This window comes from Platalea leucorodia (assembly GCF_965183815.1).
Source record: "Platalea leucorodia genome assembly, chromosome: 7".
Taxonomy (NCBI): Eukaryota; Metazoa; Chordata; class Aves; order Pelecaniformes; family Threskiornithidae; genus Platalea; species Platalea leucorodia.
The window spans coordinates 61315427-61332060 of NC_138829.1; the positions used below are offsets into that span (position 1 = coordinate 61315427).

Genomic DNA, 16634 nt, shown 5'->3' on the forward strand with positions numbered 1-16634 from the left:
AAAATGGTCTCACAATACCAAGTAATTGAGTAACAAAGCATCATGATCCCTAACTGAGAAGTAGAAACTAAAGCACATGAGGGGAAAAAAAAAAAATTCCTGAAGATGCATACGCAATAACAGACTACATTTTTACCACTCAGGAAAGAGAATCTGAAATGTGTTTCACTTTAATGTGCAGTAACCACGGGGGAAAAAAAATCAAAGGCTCAAAATTATTAGGAAAGGAACTGGGAGGTACACACCAACTGTAAGATGTGCCATTTTGGTCCCTGCAGTTCAAAAAACATACATTTGAACTGAAAGTCACAGAGAAAATCAACAGTATCCAGAGGCTTGGAAGAGCTTCTGCACAGGGAAAGATTGTATCAGAGGGGCTTCTCCATCTTGGACAAAATATGCTCTAGGACAGGAATAGAACAGACATCTACATACTTATGAACAGAATCAATAATATAAATACAGAATAATTATTCCTCATGAAAATTAAATAGAGAACATTATATAAAATGATCACGTGATCATTTTAAGTATAAAGTAAATATATATAAGATAAGTATAAAACATATGGAAGTCTTTCACAAAACATAGTGAAGCTGCAGAACACATTGCCATGGACTATTATGAAGGACAAAAGAATAATGGGCTTAAAAACTTTCAGACAAAGAAATGGGAGAGAAGCTCCTGAGGAACTAGCACACTCATTAGCCCAAATGTATCCTATCATTGTGGAAGCCTTTTAAGCCTGGAACAGCATATGCCAGTGTATTTATCAAAAGAAGCAAACTCATGATATCTTACACTCCTTCCCCAACACTGATTCCTGTTGGATTCTGGACAATAAGCTTGATCAACTTTTATTCTGATCTTGGGTATCAATATTTCCATTGCTATTCAATGTAATTATTGCAAGAGCCTCAGGAAGCCAAGACTTGGTTTTCAGCATCTTCCCATAAACCTTGCACGACTTTGGAAAGCAGCTCAACTATCAATAGCATAACATTTCTAGGTGTAGCAGAATTAATAGATCTGAGCCTATTTATCTGTTACACTGCTAAAATGAATGTTTAAAACATAGCCTTCCAAAATCCATATGGTTCCCATAGCAGTAAAGCAGATACTATAGGAAAGCAGAAGGTAACACATACAGACTAACAAGAATACAACTTTGCAGAAATTGTAGGGTCAGCTTTTCACCACTAGAGTGAAATTTAAACTGCAAGTCATCCTAAAGCTGTCCCAGTAGAGAGCATACATCTTATCTGCAGTCTCTCTCTTTCTGGGGTCTGAAATATGTAAGTTCACTTTGCAAATCTTGTTTATGCAGTTCTAGATTGAAGCTTAAGTTAGGTAGCTTGTTTTCTCCTCTCACTCTGGATCAGTGCTGGCATAGAGGCCAGCCTCACCCACCCAAACAAGAAAACCTGAAGAAGAGGGTAACCGATATTAAAACAAAATGCTAGATGACTCAGTTAGGACCCCTCCACTCTTACTTCATTCAGTGCAAGACATAAAATACTGTGAAACTAACACTGAAAAAGTAGGTTCTTTTCTGCCACACTTGAAATTGATAATCTGAAGAGACAAGAGTCATTAAGTTTCCTTCTTTGAACACACTTCAGAAACCACTACTAAATTCAATCCCTAATGTAATTAAGGTTTCCACTGTAGTATTGCTTTTGCAACCCACAGGTAAGGTATCACCCATAATAGGTAAAATAATGTACATAAATATGCTGTTACCTAACTCATCACAGTAAATTAATACTTTAAAAGGAAAGCTTATAAGCACTATCATATTTAAGCAATAAGACATAAGAGGGTGTGCATATGCTGTAATAATGACACGCCTTAATAATGCAAGAAGTATGTCATTATCATCCCATACTACACACCCTAAAATTCTTCAGTATAGATCACATCTATGTATTTAACAAATTAAATGAGGATACTTAGAAAAGATGCCTATTTAGTGGCTGATAATCTCAAGATGTCTCATCAAAAAAACATAAAACATGCCACCTAATATTCTTGCTCTAGTAACCATTTCTAACAATTTTTTTTCATCATCACCAAATTACATATATATAGACTGTTAAAAAATACTTGTGTCCATGAATGCACTCGCAGTTCCTACAAAAACAGTTTAAAAAAAGGAAGGAGAGCCAGTGAAAAGGATCTCTTGTTTTCTGGAATTTTGAAGTGTTCTTGCAAGCTTAATGGTGAGTTTTGAAAGACAAGGTGCAGCTACAACCTTTAAATAGGCTCTTAGGTTTTTTTGGTTAAACTGCTTCTGCCTTTCCATTTTAACAACCCAAGAAATGGTTTAATAAAACCAACCCACTTGGGTTATTTCTATTAATTCAGTCAGAACTCAGGGACTGAGGAGTTAAGTGGTTTTAGCTGAACTCTTCCACAACAACACTACACAACTTGCCGTCTAAAGCCAAAGTCAGCTCAAAAATCTGACATTTGATTATATTTTCCTTAATTATATCATTGTTCACCTTGGAAGTAAACTAAAACATTATGGAAAACATATTATCAAACACTTAACTGAATACTATCTACTCAGCCTTTGCCATGCAAAATACAAACAAAATTATGTTTGTGGCAGCCAGAATAAACAAAATTTAATGCTGACATGCCTTCATCTTAAACCCAACTGAAATGTATTTAAATATTTATTAATCACATATGATTCCACAGAATTTATTATTGCAGAAGACTTTCTCAGGCATACTCAAAATAACTCAGCTACTTACTTTCTTCAGCTGAGGCATACTATTACAAAAAACTAACATCGACAATCTTTCAAGCTTGATCAAACTTGACAAAATGATTGTTGTTTAATGGATTTCCATTCATTTAATATCTCTGGTTATATAAATTGGGAACAGTTTCCCAATTCATGTGAAGTTTTCACTATTGTATTACCCAAGAACAAAGAAAACTGTAGATATTCATTTATTACAATATTCCTGAAGTTTTCCAACTACATAGTTGGAAATGCTGCTAATCTTTTACAAGAAAGACATTCAGACATGAAATGACCAAAACACATCCTTTTAAGTAGTAGTATTGATCAAAGTGGTACAAGAAACAAATCTTGAATTTCACAATAGAAAACTTTGAAAACATGCTTATATAAATGATTCAGCCATAACCAAAACCAGCAAGTGATTTTTCCAAGCAATTTTTGTTACTCAGTGCAAATATGATAACTTGCTGTGGATACTGAAAAGCTTCTCACATAGAAGTTGCTGCTGCTAACACACATTGGTCATATAAGCAAAATATCTAAATTGGGGGGGTTGGGGGGGGACTGGGGGGAGAATGTACTCTCCACCCACGTTTTGAGAGGTCTTGCCAATTCCTCTGTTATTTGGGAGAAGGAGATCAAATTCAATATACAAGACATGAAACATACAGAAATGGTCTAACAACAAATCTTGAAAATTGCAAATGCCAACAAGTCTCTACAAGTATATTACTGGGCCAGAATGAAGGAAAATCACTGTGAAATAAGCTTTTCTGGTATGCAGTTATAGCGAATAATCATGAGGTGATGCCGAGAACTAGACAAATCTGGTATTCGAAGAATGTTAAAAACATTGAGGTCACGAATGCACACTGTAACTTTAGTACCCGCTTCTTATCCCACTATTTTGGTATTAAATCTAATTCATTCTTCATTCTGAGCTTATAAGCCATGATTTTAATGAACATCTCTCTTGTCCACATGCTATAACACATGTGGAAAAGGAAACGATAAAGTTAAAAATGAAGTGAGGTTGATTTTGTGTATGTCATTTACAGAAGGGCAATATTGCTTGTTTTTTTAAATACTACATTATAACATAGATTTTTCAGTAAATTACAAAAGCAGGTATTCTCTCTTGGACCAAAATTTTGAATTTATTTATATTTTTTAGAATAAAAGAATATTTCCTGCACTCTTAGCTCACAGGTAAGCCTAAGATAAAGGACCAAAATCATAATTGCATTGGGCACTTTTAAAGCGTATTTGCTTGATTACAATCCAGTGTAATATACTGTGTCAATCTACACGAAGTAATTACATAACCCGACCTTGTCCCACCAGTTTGTTTTAGAGACAAACTAGAATGGATTTGGGTTTAACTGCCTTTACCTAGGTAAAGGGCTAAAACTTTAAGTTCTGAAGACATGGAGACAAAGAGGAAAAAAAACCCAGAAAGTTAAAGCCAGTTCTTATATTAAATTCCCCACAATTTACTGCAGAATGACAACAGGAATATTAGCAGCTCAGTAAAAGAGCAGATCATTTTATTTGGGGGTGGGGGGTGTTATTACATGTTATTACATTAAAATTGCTTTATTCCTCATTTTATTTATATACTGATTGCTTTAGTTCAAGTAACTTGGCAGAGATTCAAGTCAGAATATACATATTTTCAACAAAAAAGAACAAAGACATTTTTCACTTGAGGATAACCGAAAACCTGTTCAGTATCTGAGTGTGATCTGTTTTTCATATCTTCTTTTGTTGACATAAATAAAAGATAGTTTCTCGTGAAGGTTAAGGAACCAGCCAGTGCAAGGAAAAGATGAGCAAGTAGCTTGGGGATACCTATATGACAAAATCTGGATGGGAAAGTTTCTTCAAAAACATCAGTAGTACCTTAGTTAGACACATAAATCCAAACAGATGGGGAGGGAAAAAAGAATTCACCTCAGGACCATGACATAATGATCAAGTTTATGCTTTTAATATGGGGGTGGTGGTGGTGTTTGGGGTTTTGGTTTGGTTTTGGTTTTTTTTTTTTTTTGTTTTGGTTTGGTTTTTTTTGTTGTGGTTTTTTTGTTTGTTTGTTTTTCTTTTCTTCTTTTTTCTTTTTTTTTTTTTTCTTTTTTTCCTTGAAGTCACACAAAATTGAGACAGGTACTGCAATATTTTTATGTCAGGGAAACATGCAGAGCACAGGTGACATTTCAGTCTACCCACTTCTTCTTTACCCCCAAGGAAAACACAGTAGCTACAAGAAACAAAGACAGATGCAGAAATGGAAAAAATCTGGTAACAGTAAGAATCATATTAAAACGAAGACAGTGAGGATATGGGCCCTTGTACAGAAGGTGATCAGAGATGACATGTCCTATCTTCTCAACTTGCATTAAAACCTGCAAGATTTGTGATATCTGGTCAGGGAAGCTCTTGAGAGTAAGTTCCAAAAGCCATTCAAAGGAAGATTTGGGCATCAGTGTTCTTCCTCTTTGCCTAGGTTCACTCTGCAGCTCAGATTTAATGAGTTGCAGGCTGAGAAAGAACTACAGAACTGTAAAAGGATCATCATACAAGTAGCATTAACCACAACTAAAGCCTGAATTGCCTTATCTCCAAATCTGTGAAGACACTGCAACTAAACATACATAAGTGAGGTTTCTCTTAGCAGCATTAAATAAGGTTACAACACTTCATGGATCAGACTGCAGCATTAACACTCTCATCTTAGAAATGTGCCACTTCTAAAGGTTTCAGTGGTTTATTTCTGACATTCATAGATCAATGAAAACAGAGAAAGAAGAAAAGTTTCTGCTAGGACAAGTCCAGGTAAACAGCTGACAAAATTATTGGTTCCACGATAGTAGTTCCATACTCAGAATTCATTATAAGAATCCATGCTTACGGCAGATCCCCACTCAGGAGAATTTCAATACAAAGACAAAAATTCTTCATCAGTGACTAGCCCTAAAATAAGCACTTAAAAAATAGATCTGAATATATATTTTTCTTCTTCCTCTTAATACAAATTTTATTTTGTATATAAGTGTACATTATTCCTTTACTCTTTTACTTTACTATGATCAAAAGCAAACTCCATAAAATTACTATTTATTGACTTTTACTTAAAATAAGGAGGTTTCTTCATTAAAATTCTCATAGTCCTTTACCAAATCCTTACTAAAACCAGGGCATCATAACCGTATCAGAAATTATTAAAGAGCATATTATTAAAGAATAATACAGGAGGAAGAGGGCCATCTAAATAGCCTAGCTCCCTTTTCTATCTTCTAACCTGAAAGTTCATTCATAAACTTTTCCTTTTTCCATCTACAAATACCAGGTTTTGTATAAAAGAAAACAATATGCCATATGTTATTAGGAAATAGGCAAAAGAGTCTAAAAAGGCCATACAATAAAAAGTGAAAGATCTGAAAGTGGTTTTGCCAGTTCCATGCAATTAGTCAAAAGATGGCATCAACATGCCCTACTGGAACAATATTAAGTAGTCTTTGCTTTATAAACAAACAAACCAACATCCCAACCTCAGGATTTATAAATTCAACTCCTTTTGACACTTAAGCTAGTGATGGTGCTTGAGGCTAACGTGCTGCTTTTGAAAAAAATTGGAAATAAGCCTCCAAGTCCTTTCCCCAGGACTCCGCATGGCACAGCCCCAGTCAGCCACTGAATCACTGAAATCAGCCGCTTTCTCCCCACGCCTGCATCGGTGTTTGTGCCAGGTGTATTGTTAGAGCACCCAGCTGCTCTGCCCTGTACGGAGTCCAGAAAGGAAAACCAGGAGTTACATGAACTGGAAACAGCAAAAAGTCTCTGCACCAGTGTTTCTGTTTGGCTTCTAACTGGGTAATACAAGGGCTGATGCAATGAGCTGCGGCACACAGAATATGCAAAATTGTGAAGGGTCATCTGAAAATTTATTATTGGTTTTGTTTGTTTGTTTGTTTGTTTTTAAATGAACACAACTAGGATACACTTTTTATAACGTATTGTAAATAAGCACTTATACTGCATAAAGGCATCACAAAAATTTTCAAGTTTAAGAAGTCAAGCTTTAAAACCGCTGAAATGATTTAAGCCAGTAGGAGAAACCTGCATCAAATATAACAAAAATTATATAAAGAGTACAAGTTAAAAAGTTGGTCAAGTTGGGGGTTTGGGCAAATATCATGATTTACAAGTACTACTGATGAGAAATTCTTAGCACAAAATGTATCAGCTTTAACAAAACACAACCCATTAACAAATTTGTTCAGAAAAATGTAAAATAGCCTTTATTTTCCACTAGTCTGTTTTCTTGAACTATTAGAAAACATTCCAACCTGATTTATAGTCATAGGAATCGACTTCACAGATAAATTATTTCTGGATTCCCAGAACACATTCAATGACCCAGTTCAAATTTCACAATCTTGTATTCAGCCCAATAGCCTGTATTTGATTAGATGCACATTATCTGCCTTTCTGCTCCTTCACACAACCCTAGCAAGGATAGCTTTGTGACAACTGGATATATAGTTATAAATACAATAGACAACAGTCTTGCTTTCTGGCTCTCTCCAAAACCACACAAATTCTCAGCTCCCTGCACAAACACACAGAAACACCAAAACAAACAAACAAACAAACCCCCCAGAAACTTCAGTCAAAAAAATTGCCTAAATTACAGCACTTCAAGCATAAAAAAGTTCCAATTCCTTACAGAAAGGTGACAAATACTCATGTGTAATAACGAGCTGAAACAAGACACGGGGATTTTAAACAACAAATTGGTAAGCGGTTCTGAGGTACCTCACTTCAGTGCCTTACTGGATTGTAACATTTGGCCAAGTTTCATTTTCACTCTTCCCCTCCGGTAGTGACAGGAAACTGATCCAACGGGACAGAGCGCGCTGTTAAGAAAAAGCCTGCTGTAGTTAACAGCAAGGACAAACACCTGACAATCATACCTAAAGACCAGATCTCATCTCTCATTGTAATCCACACAGATTTCTTCACTCATCACCGTTCTGATGTCTCAGTTTGGTATCTTCCCAATGACTTACTATCGTCTCTCTCTGCAGAGGAGCAAACAAGCAGGCAGATAGAGAGCCAAAGCCTTAGCTTTTCAGGTTAACAAATCCAAAAAGAACCTCAGGAGAATATCCAAGCTATTCCCCTTTTCATGCCTTACTATTAGCCTCACACAAGTCATTCCTCATATGTATCTGTCTAACATTAAAAACAAATAATACTGCTCAAAAATTCCATTCTAGGCAGTGTGAGCTCCGTCTATTTAAGTGTTTCCTACTGTTTACACCAAATCTTCTTTGCTAGTATCCATTCACCATAACTCATTCTCAAAGCACAAGGAGAACAGTTGATTCTCTTCCTTTTATTTATCTGAAGTCTTCTCATGTCTACCCTCTGGCCATCTCAAAATAGTGTTTACCTTTTTACAAAAGCTAAACTTCCTTGATTCACACAGCTCAAGATGCACAACACTTGTTTGCCAAGACGAAGGATGGGGAAATGCTGACACCTGCATACTACTAACTTAGACAAGGACAGTCAACTGCATATGGCAAAAGAAACAATTGGAAAATAGTAGTTTTGTCTATTAACAGATCTGGATGCTACAGTGCACATAAATACATCTCTATTCATTTCTGTGTATTTGGGACAACATCAAAACAGTGCTGTAAGCTCAGAAGGTACAGCACTTACAGTACTTTTAACTGACTTAAAAGCGTACACTGTTTGTGTCTTTCCGGACAAGTTTCTCTTTTGTTGCTTGCATTCCAAACTTACATGATTTTTCTTCATATAGAATTATTCTGAAATAATTTTCAATTATGATTAGTCCAAAGTGGAATAGGTCACTCAGAGCAAAGAACCTCTTCTGATGTTAAGAACATGTTCAGCTATTCAAAAACAGATACAGCACTTTATTTAACTTGGATGAATGCAATACATGACCTTAAAGAAACATTTTTGGAAAAAGACAAAGCACATCCATAACCAGGCTATTCTACAAAGCATTGAGGGAAAATAAAGCTGAAAATAATTTAAAAATAAAGTAAGAATAGAAATTTGCCCATACTTTTCCTCTCAAAAAATGAAATATAATACGATTTCTGCTCTTCACTTTTGGTTTCTGGAGATATAGCCCATTTTCATACTGTGTGAGTTTTGTGTTGTTCTCCCTCTTTAGTCTTGACCATTTCTTAGTTCCTCTAAATAAGCATGAAAAATATTCATAAATGTTTATGTGTTCACACTGAGTACAAACAGATAATAGGATAAACTGATAGGGAAAAAAATTCTTACTGAAACATACTAGCCACAAAACCATTTATTCCAAGGGTATTATACAGTCTACTCTTGTACTCTGTGAAACTGAAGAGCACAAAGAACGCTCCATAATCCTGTAGACTCTCAAATCTTGGAGAAGCACGGGGGGAGAGAAAATGCCACATCTGTGCAAGAACACAATCCTAGACAGGCTGGACATCGGCAGACAGGACTGTTGAGGGGAAGAACTACAGATCATTCTCAAACACCCGCAAGAGCGGGAACTCAGAGAGGAAGAATAATGATACTGATATGGTTCCATCATGGTAACTCTATTTAAATGACACATAATCACATTTGCATCACTACATTCAGTGTGTACGTCCATTATCTCCATCATTACATATGGAGCTTTTTTTTTTAAACAAGGAACATAAAAAAATATTTAACAATCAAAATTTCAGGACATTCAGGAAAAGCAGGGCCTCCAGGAGACTTCTCACAGACAAGTCTATTAGTTATAAGCTGAAAATACCAAGATACTCAGAGTTTTGTAAATGTTACACCACCACATAACCGTGGGTCTCAAAATCTCCTCTGCTTGGCTGTTATGCAAAAACCCCAGAAGCAGAGACTTATAGAAATGTCTGTGTTGCAGTCTTTCCTCTATTTTTTAAAGAAGGTGAGGAAAACTTATGGAGAGATAATAGAGATACTGAATTACACACAAAGCTTAGGTGGAAAAGACCATCTTGTGCAGCCACATATTATTTGTGAAGATGACAGATACCAAGAATGAAGAAAACCAACCCAAATCTATGATTCTATTATTCTAAAACCATGCACTTCTTAAGAAAGCTTATAAAAATGGTTTTCTCCTCCAGAAGATTTGAAAAGAATTTAATTTAAAATATCTTGGTGGGGAGGAGGTATCTTAAAACACCATGTCAGTTATAAAAAAAGGTTACTCTTCAATACACACTATTTTTAATAATCTCCATGGAAAGATTACAGAGTTGAAATTCCAAACAGGTGTCACTTCAATATTTTACCATTTTTACTAAAAATGTTGACTGTATTATAAAGTGTTCCACTTTTCTTCTTTTCTTTTTTCTCCCAATTGAAAACAACAACAACAATTGATAAAAAATATTAATTGCACACTTTCACAGTATTTGGTCAAGTAAGACCAAGCTTTGCTCTGCAAGAACTACTTGCAAGTCCTTAGATTTCAATATCAAGTTATTTTACCCCACTAGTCTACAAAATCCAGGAGCTAAAATCCACTCAGTAAAAGCAGTGGGATTCTAAAACCAGAATATAACTATTTTACAGCACAGCAGAGACATTACTGTAAAATACACCACATTTACAGCAGTCTAAGATTTCCACTGGAGGCTAATATAGACAAGTTAAAGGAATATAAACTGAGCCCATAATATAATTCCGATAAAAAGTTAGCCACACTTTTGCTATCATTTGTTTTCTACTAACTGCTGAAAGCACCTGTACTGCAACATAATGAGACTGAAAGAACACAATGCATTTGTAAGTGCTACACTGAGCTCTGTCATGCCGTTGCTCATTAAATAATTACATATGTAATGACTCTTAAAAAGGTAAAAAAAGTTTGAGGGGAAAGAGGGAAAAAACCCTCACAAAACCAAAATCTCTGCAGCTGACCAAGTGCACTGAAGATTAAATGGATGCTGTAGACAACCCTTTATTCAAGTCCTTAAAAGCATTAATGTTGCAGAAAAATTGGCTTACAGATCAGCTAGCTAAGACTGAAGCATTTAAAGATTAACTCCCTTAAAACTTTAATCACTTCAGGTCTTAACTGGCTAATCTGCAACCCAGTTTGTCTCTTATGTCTTATTTAAAATAAGTAATAAAATGTTAAGTATCAGATTTTTTTTTTTCCTAGAAAAGATGCCTTATACGAAAGTGGTAAAAAAAAAAAAAAAAAAAAACAAAACCCACACACAAAAAAACCCACACAACAACACTAAGCGATTAGCCCTTGAATGTTAAAAGTATTACTTTTGACAGCACCTGTGACGATTTTCAGAGACTCTGCATTGGGAATCTCCAAAAGTTTAGGAGTTCACTACTTTAAAATCTGGCTTACCTTAAAATGTCTTCAACTGACTGACAGAAATTCTGTTTTTCAATGCCATTCTGAAGACAAATTAGTGGGGGGGGGGGGGGCGGGGGGAAGATGGGTGGGTGGGTGGGTGGGTGTGCGCGCGGTGTGGTGTGTGGGGTGTTAATAGCTTGCTTCTCCCCAGCCCCATTGTGAAGCTCCAACAGCAGTGTATATTCATGTAAGATCTCAGAGGTATAGCTGTCACTCGTAAGTTATGTATGTCATCATGAAGTGGAAATCTGTACAGGACTATGAACTTGGGTTTTGTCAAAAGACTGAGACCTACTAGGTTGGTCGAAACACAGATATACTTTGAAAATACATAAATACCATTTCTTACTCTCATTTAATATTTTTTTTTTTTTTCATATCTTAGGTCTCAGGTTAGCTGGAATTTGAAAGTTGAATCCAGTGTTTCTTAAAAGACATACTTCATGTTTATTTAAGAGTTCATATCTGAAGCTGCTCAAAGGTGCAGAAATGCTAAGATCTACAACAAAGATAAAGCTCTACACAAAGGAGTAATATGCTCATTCCAACAACACCAGCTCCTCCTCCTCTAGGAGGAAGCAGCCATCCCACCAGATCTCAAAGGGACACGTACAGTCTTTCTTTAGAAGCATTTCTCTCGGTATCATAATACAGGTAAGCTGTCTTCAAAGGATTGTATTAAATAACAATTTTTACAATTTACAATTACATTTTATAATTTAAGTAATTATTTGAATAGGTGATTAGCTTGTCTAGAAACGTATGTTCATTTCTATACCTGCACATACTTGAAATGAAAATTACTAATTCATGACACTACTACTACTACCACCACCATCACTGGTTACAGCGGGAAATTTTCTTCCCTGCTACTCACAAACTGCACAAACACATTATATCTAGTTTAAACTAAGACAACGTATCTATTTCTAGGTATGACTTTCATTGGTCTAATTAACATTAGCCTCCCAACACTGAGTAATGCAGATGACATTTAGTTTAGCTAATTTAGCCCTGGGACAAAAATGAGTATACAGTGTAACATTACATACCAATGCTTCCTCCTTTGATGTGTAACTAATTATGATGTCTAGAAAGGTGTATAGCAGAATTAAAACTGGATTATAAATAAGAAAAATATGCAGAAATATAAAGCCAACTCATTGAACCAACATACTCTCTCAAGGATTCTTTCTACAAGCAAGAACAAGAAGCTTGATTATCCTAATTTTAAACTGCTCTATATGTCTCAGCTGATTTTAGAGGGTTATTTTTAAACTTAAGCTCTACCTGTGTGAAGCTGAAATAACTTCTCCGAAACAGACAATGGAGAAGGATACCCAAACATGTTCATTTAAAATATTATAGGGGGCAACTAACAGCATTCTTTTGGAAACCAATGACTTAAATGCTTTTCTGAGCCAAATACTTTATTAAGAACGAGTATAAATGTCTCCTTACTCCTCAAAGTCAGCTTACTTCCATGAAACTTGAGAAAACTGACTCTGACTTGTATTTGTCAGTAAACTGCAGATCGACTGCTCTTTGTCAGTAAACTGAAGATGCTCAGATTCTAAGCTGAAATTATAAAAAATGTGTCCCATATTCCTCTTGGAAAGCCCACAAAAGGTTCTAGCAAATCAAACAGCAGCATCTTACTGCTTTTGAAGTAACAGTCAATATGTATGACATATAATAGTAACAAATATCATACCTTATTCTCAGTTATATCACAATTCGACAAATGGTAGAAAAGTATTAGGGCCTTTACTAGCTACTGTAATGGTCAATAATCCATTACAAAAATCTTCAGGTATGTTTCACAGCAATTTGCAGGTGGCTCAATTATCAAAGTTTCTATATTCAGTTATAAACAGAACAAAGTTAAAAGCTGTGAACCCATTAGAGAAATGGCAAATGCAAAGAGTGTAAGATTAAGAAAAATCTCTTTACGTAATTTGATGAGATGTAGACAAGTAGAAGCTCTACAAAGATACACTGACCGAGACCTACTGACAGTATCTTTCCCTCAACAGAAACTCACGGCTTTGCTCACTTACCACTGACAACCAAAAGGCACACAATTTATTTAACAAGGCAAATTAAAACATGTGATTTCAATAAAAAAATCATTAAGTATTTCTGTTGAATTTTGGACAACGTGTTTATTCCATAACTTACGTGTTTGTTAAACAAGACCAGAACATAGCTAACATGCTACACACATAAAAATAGAAACAGTTTAAGTAACTCTTAATCCTTTAATACAGAATATATATACACACACCAAATACTCTTCAGTAAAGTTCAAACTGCAATTACATTTTATAATGACCCAATTCTCTACATATTTGTTTCAAATTAACAAAACTACAAATATAGTCAAGGCTAAAAGTAAAAGTTGAAACAGGGTCATCATCTTTCCTAGATAAGATGTTCTCAAAACTATCCTTTTTCACTCAGCCAAGGGCAGGTCCATTAGGCACAGATCTTCCCATGCTAGCCCATTTTCCAAAACTGGACTCGACAAAATGAAAAATAATATTTGCAGTGTTTTTATTATTTAACTTAAAAATTACCTGCACAACTCTGCTTTCCACTTTGTCTTAATTTATGTCTCAGAAATCTGACCACATGAATTCAAGCCCAGAAAGGTAGGGGGCATGCAGGGTGGGGAAAGAGAACAGCCCTTCACAAAAGTCTCAAAGGATTTCGTCCATAACTTTTTGGCTGGAGCTTGGACTAAAGGCATCTCTACAAGCTATGGAGATCACAAGGGGTCCAAACAGGCATTTTTCATCTTAAAGTATTAAAACTTCAGGGGTGGGCATAGGTCTTTTCCACTATTTCCCCCCGCACCTTGTTTCATAAGATGCTATTAACAACACGAATGGGAAGCAACTATTAAATCATGTCACCCATCAGCTGCCAAGGTGAATTACCTGATTCAACTGGTATTATTTGGCAAAAAAACTCGGACATCCAAATGTCCAAATTCACGGGGAAATAATTTGCTTTATAAAAGGGGGCAAGGGGGGACGGTGAGATCTTCACCAATAATCAGTTTAAGGTCTCCATGGTTCATGGCAGAAGAACTAACTTTGGCAGAAGCCAAGACTCAAAAATCAGATCTCCCTTCAGTCCTATCGTTAGCCATGAACAGCTTTGGCATTTTTTTCCTTCATGAAAACACAGTGAATAGAGCTTAACATCTTTTTCATATACAAACCATTGCTTTTTTTCCACTTCAGAGAAACCATGTAATTCCATAAAGATCCTTCACTGAAAGGAGAGGAAGTACACTTAAGAGGATTTTAACTCAAATTACTCATAGAACTAAGTGCTATTCATAAAAATGTGTACCTTCATTCTCGTATACATTTATGTCAACTATTCAATTCTTACCTTCCCCCCCCCCGGTTTGCCTGTTACCTTCTTAATGATATTAAAGCTGCCTTTAAGGTGACAAACAGAAAACAGTAAAATAGCTTTTCTTCTTTCCTTTCCATGAATTAATGTTGATTCATGTTACACTCATCCAAAACCTTGAAAAAAACATCCTGCCAAAATCTGACTTTCATAAGTGATTTACTTTAGTACTTGATCTTTCCAATATCTCTAACTCCTCGACCTTAATTAACTAGAATTTTATTACCACATTTGGAAAGCAAATCAAAATTTGATTAATTTTGCCAACTGGCTGAATAAATGTCCTTAACTTTTAAGTTGTCAAATTTCACTTTACTTGGGAAGTTTAAAGTCTTAATGGCTTTGCGTAATGAATCATTTGAGAACTGATACAAAAATAATGTTTTGTTCAATCAAGAAAAATAAAAGTCTTCCTTTAGAAAGGTATTTCTCGTTAGTGCTAACATGTTACAGTTAACCTTAAATGGGAAATAACATTTGGGTACCAATACATCACTTAAGAAGCTTCACTGCTTTAAGAGAAGCTGTGCTCATTTATTTCAAAACATCACTGGAAGTCAGACACATTACTTTCTTTGAAATAGGTAAGGAATATTTATATGACAAATAAATCTTAGTATGACTCAAACTCTTCCAGTTGTTTAAGGCAAGATCAAAACACCTAATTCAACCCCAAGAGAGTGGTTAAAGAAAGAAAACACCCCTAAGCCTTGGCATCAAAAGTTTATTTCTCTTCTAATGAACTACAACTGTGTGTACTATATAAAAAAGCCACTTATCTGAACTTGGTCAGCAGTCATCGAGCACATGCTGGCTAGGCATGTATTAAGTAGAGAATTACTGGCTAGAGCAAACAGCAATTGCTATACAGAGCGGTGTAATGTTGTAACAGTAGCAGAAACACTTCAGAGAAAGCAGGAGCTTCCATTGTTTCAGCACAGCACTACATTGCCAAATTTAGTATTATGCAAGTGTACCACAAACACTGTAACTATCCATCACGTGTATCCGAAATAATGCTTACACCAGTCATTAACGTATGACATCCCCCACAACATAAGGCTTATGCTTGACTATGAAGAAATGAAAACCACACTGTTGAAGAAAACGAGCAACCAGTCGCGTACACCAGCACACAGCGAATACCTTAAAACTCTGCTACACCAGACAGCAAGCAGTAAACACCAAGATCCCCTCCCCTCTCTTTCACTGGAGAAGACAACACATGGCCAGCAGCATGTTATGACTCAGCAAGTGAGCTGAGCACTGGTTGAAAGGTATCATACTGGTAAAAGCTTTGCTGTATTTGTGTAATAAATTCAGTGAAGAGTCAGTGTCTTTGTCCTCTGCAGCTGATTTTGTCCCACAGTACAAAGACTTCTATTGCAACATTTCCTAGAGCCATCTCCTTTTCTAGCTCATCCTGTCCCAGAAGTTCCTAAGTTCACGGCAGTAAGAGTTTCACTCTGACTTCTCAGAAACCTAATTTGCAGAGTATGACCACAGTATTTCATTTCTCTGCAGGATTTTTAGAGCCATATGTTTAATGAATCCCTGATCCGGATGAGTAAGATATACCTTTTTATTGCATCTCACAATATGAGAGCAAGGAAGGGAAAGAAGTGGCACTCAGTGAATTCTCAGAGAGGGCATTCAAAAATAGATCACTGTTCACTAGCCTTGTTCAGTGTACCGTTTTTGTAAGCACCCATTATGCCATCTGTCAAGGACAGAATACTGGGTAAAGACTGACCATTTTAATCAAGCCAGTTTATTGGAATATTATTTTCAATTCTTTTTTAAATTTACAATATACAAATACACATTTGTATCTATCTGAACATGACAATGAAAAGCCATCTGCCATCTGAAGGTTGCTTCCAAAAACATAATCAATGAGAAACTTACTGACACAAATAAACATTTATTTTAAATACACTGTTTCTAAATTTGCAGCAGACTTTTTCTGTATCCTAGGAATATCTACTTAGTGGTACAGACGAGAAT

At 35.7% G+C, this 16634-nt stretch overlaps 1 protein-coding gene across 5 annotated transcripts in view; it reads right to left on the reverse strand.

The window, feature by feature from the left end:
• Positions 1-16634, reverse strand: part of SBF2 (SET binding factor 2) — a 326647-nt gene that overhangs the window by 211808 nt on the left and 98205 nt on the right. The gene's annotated exons all lie outside the window — the stretch shown is intronic.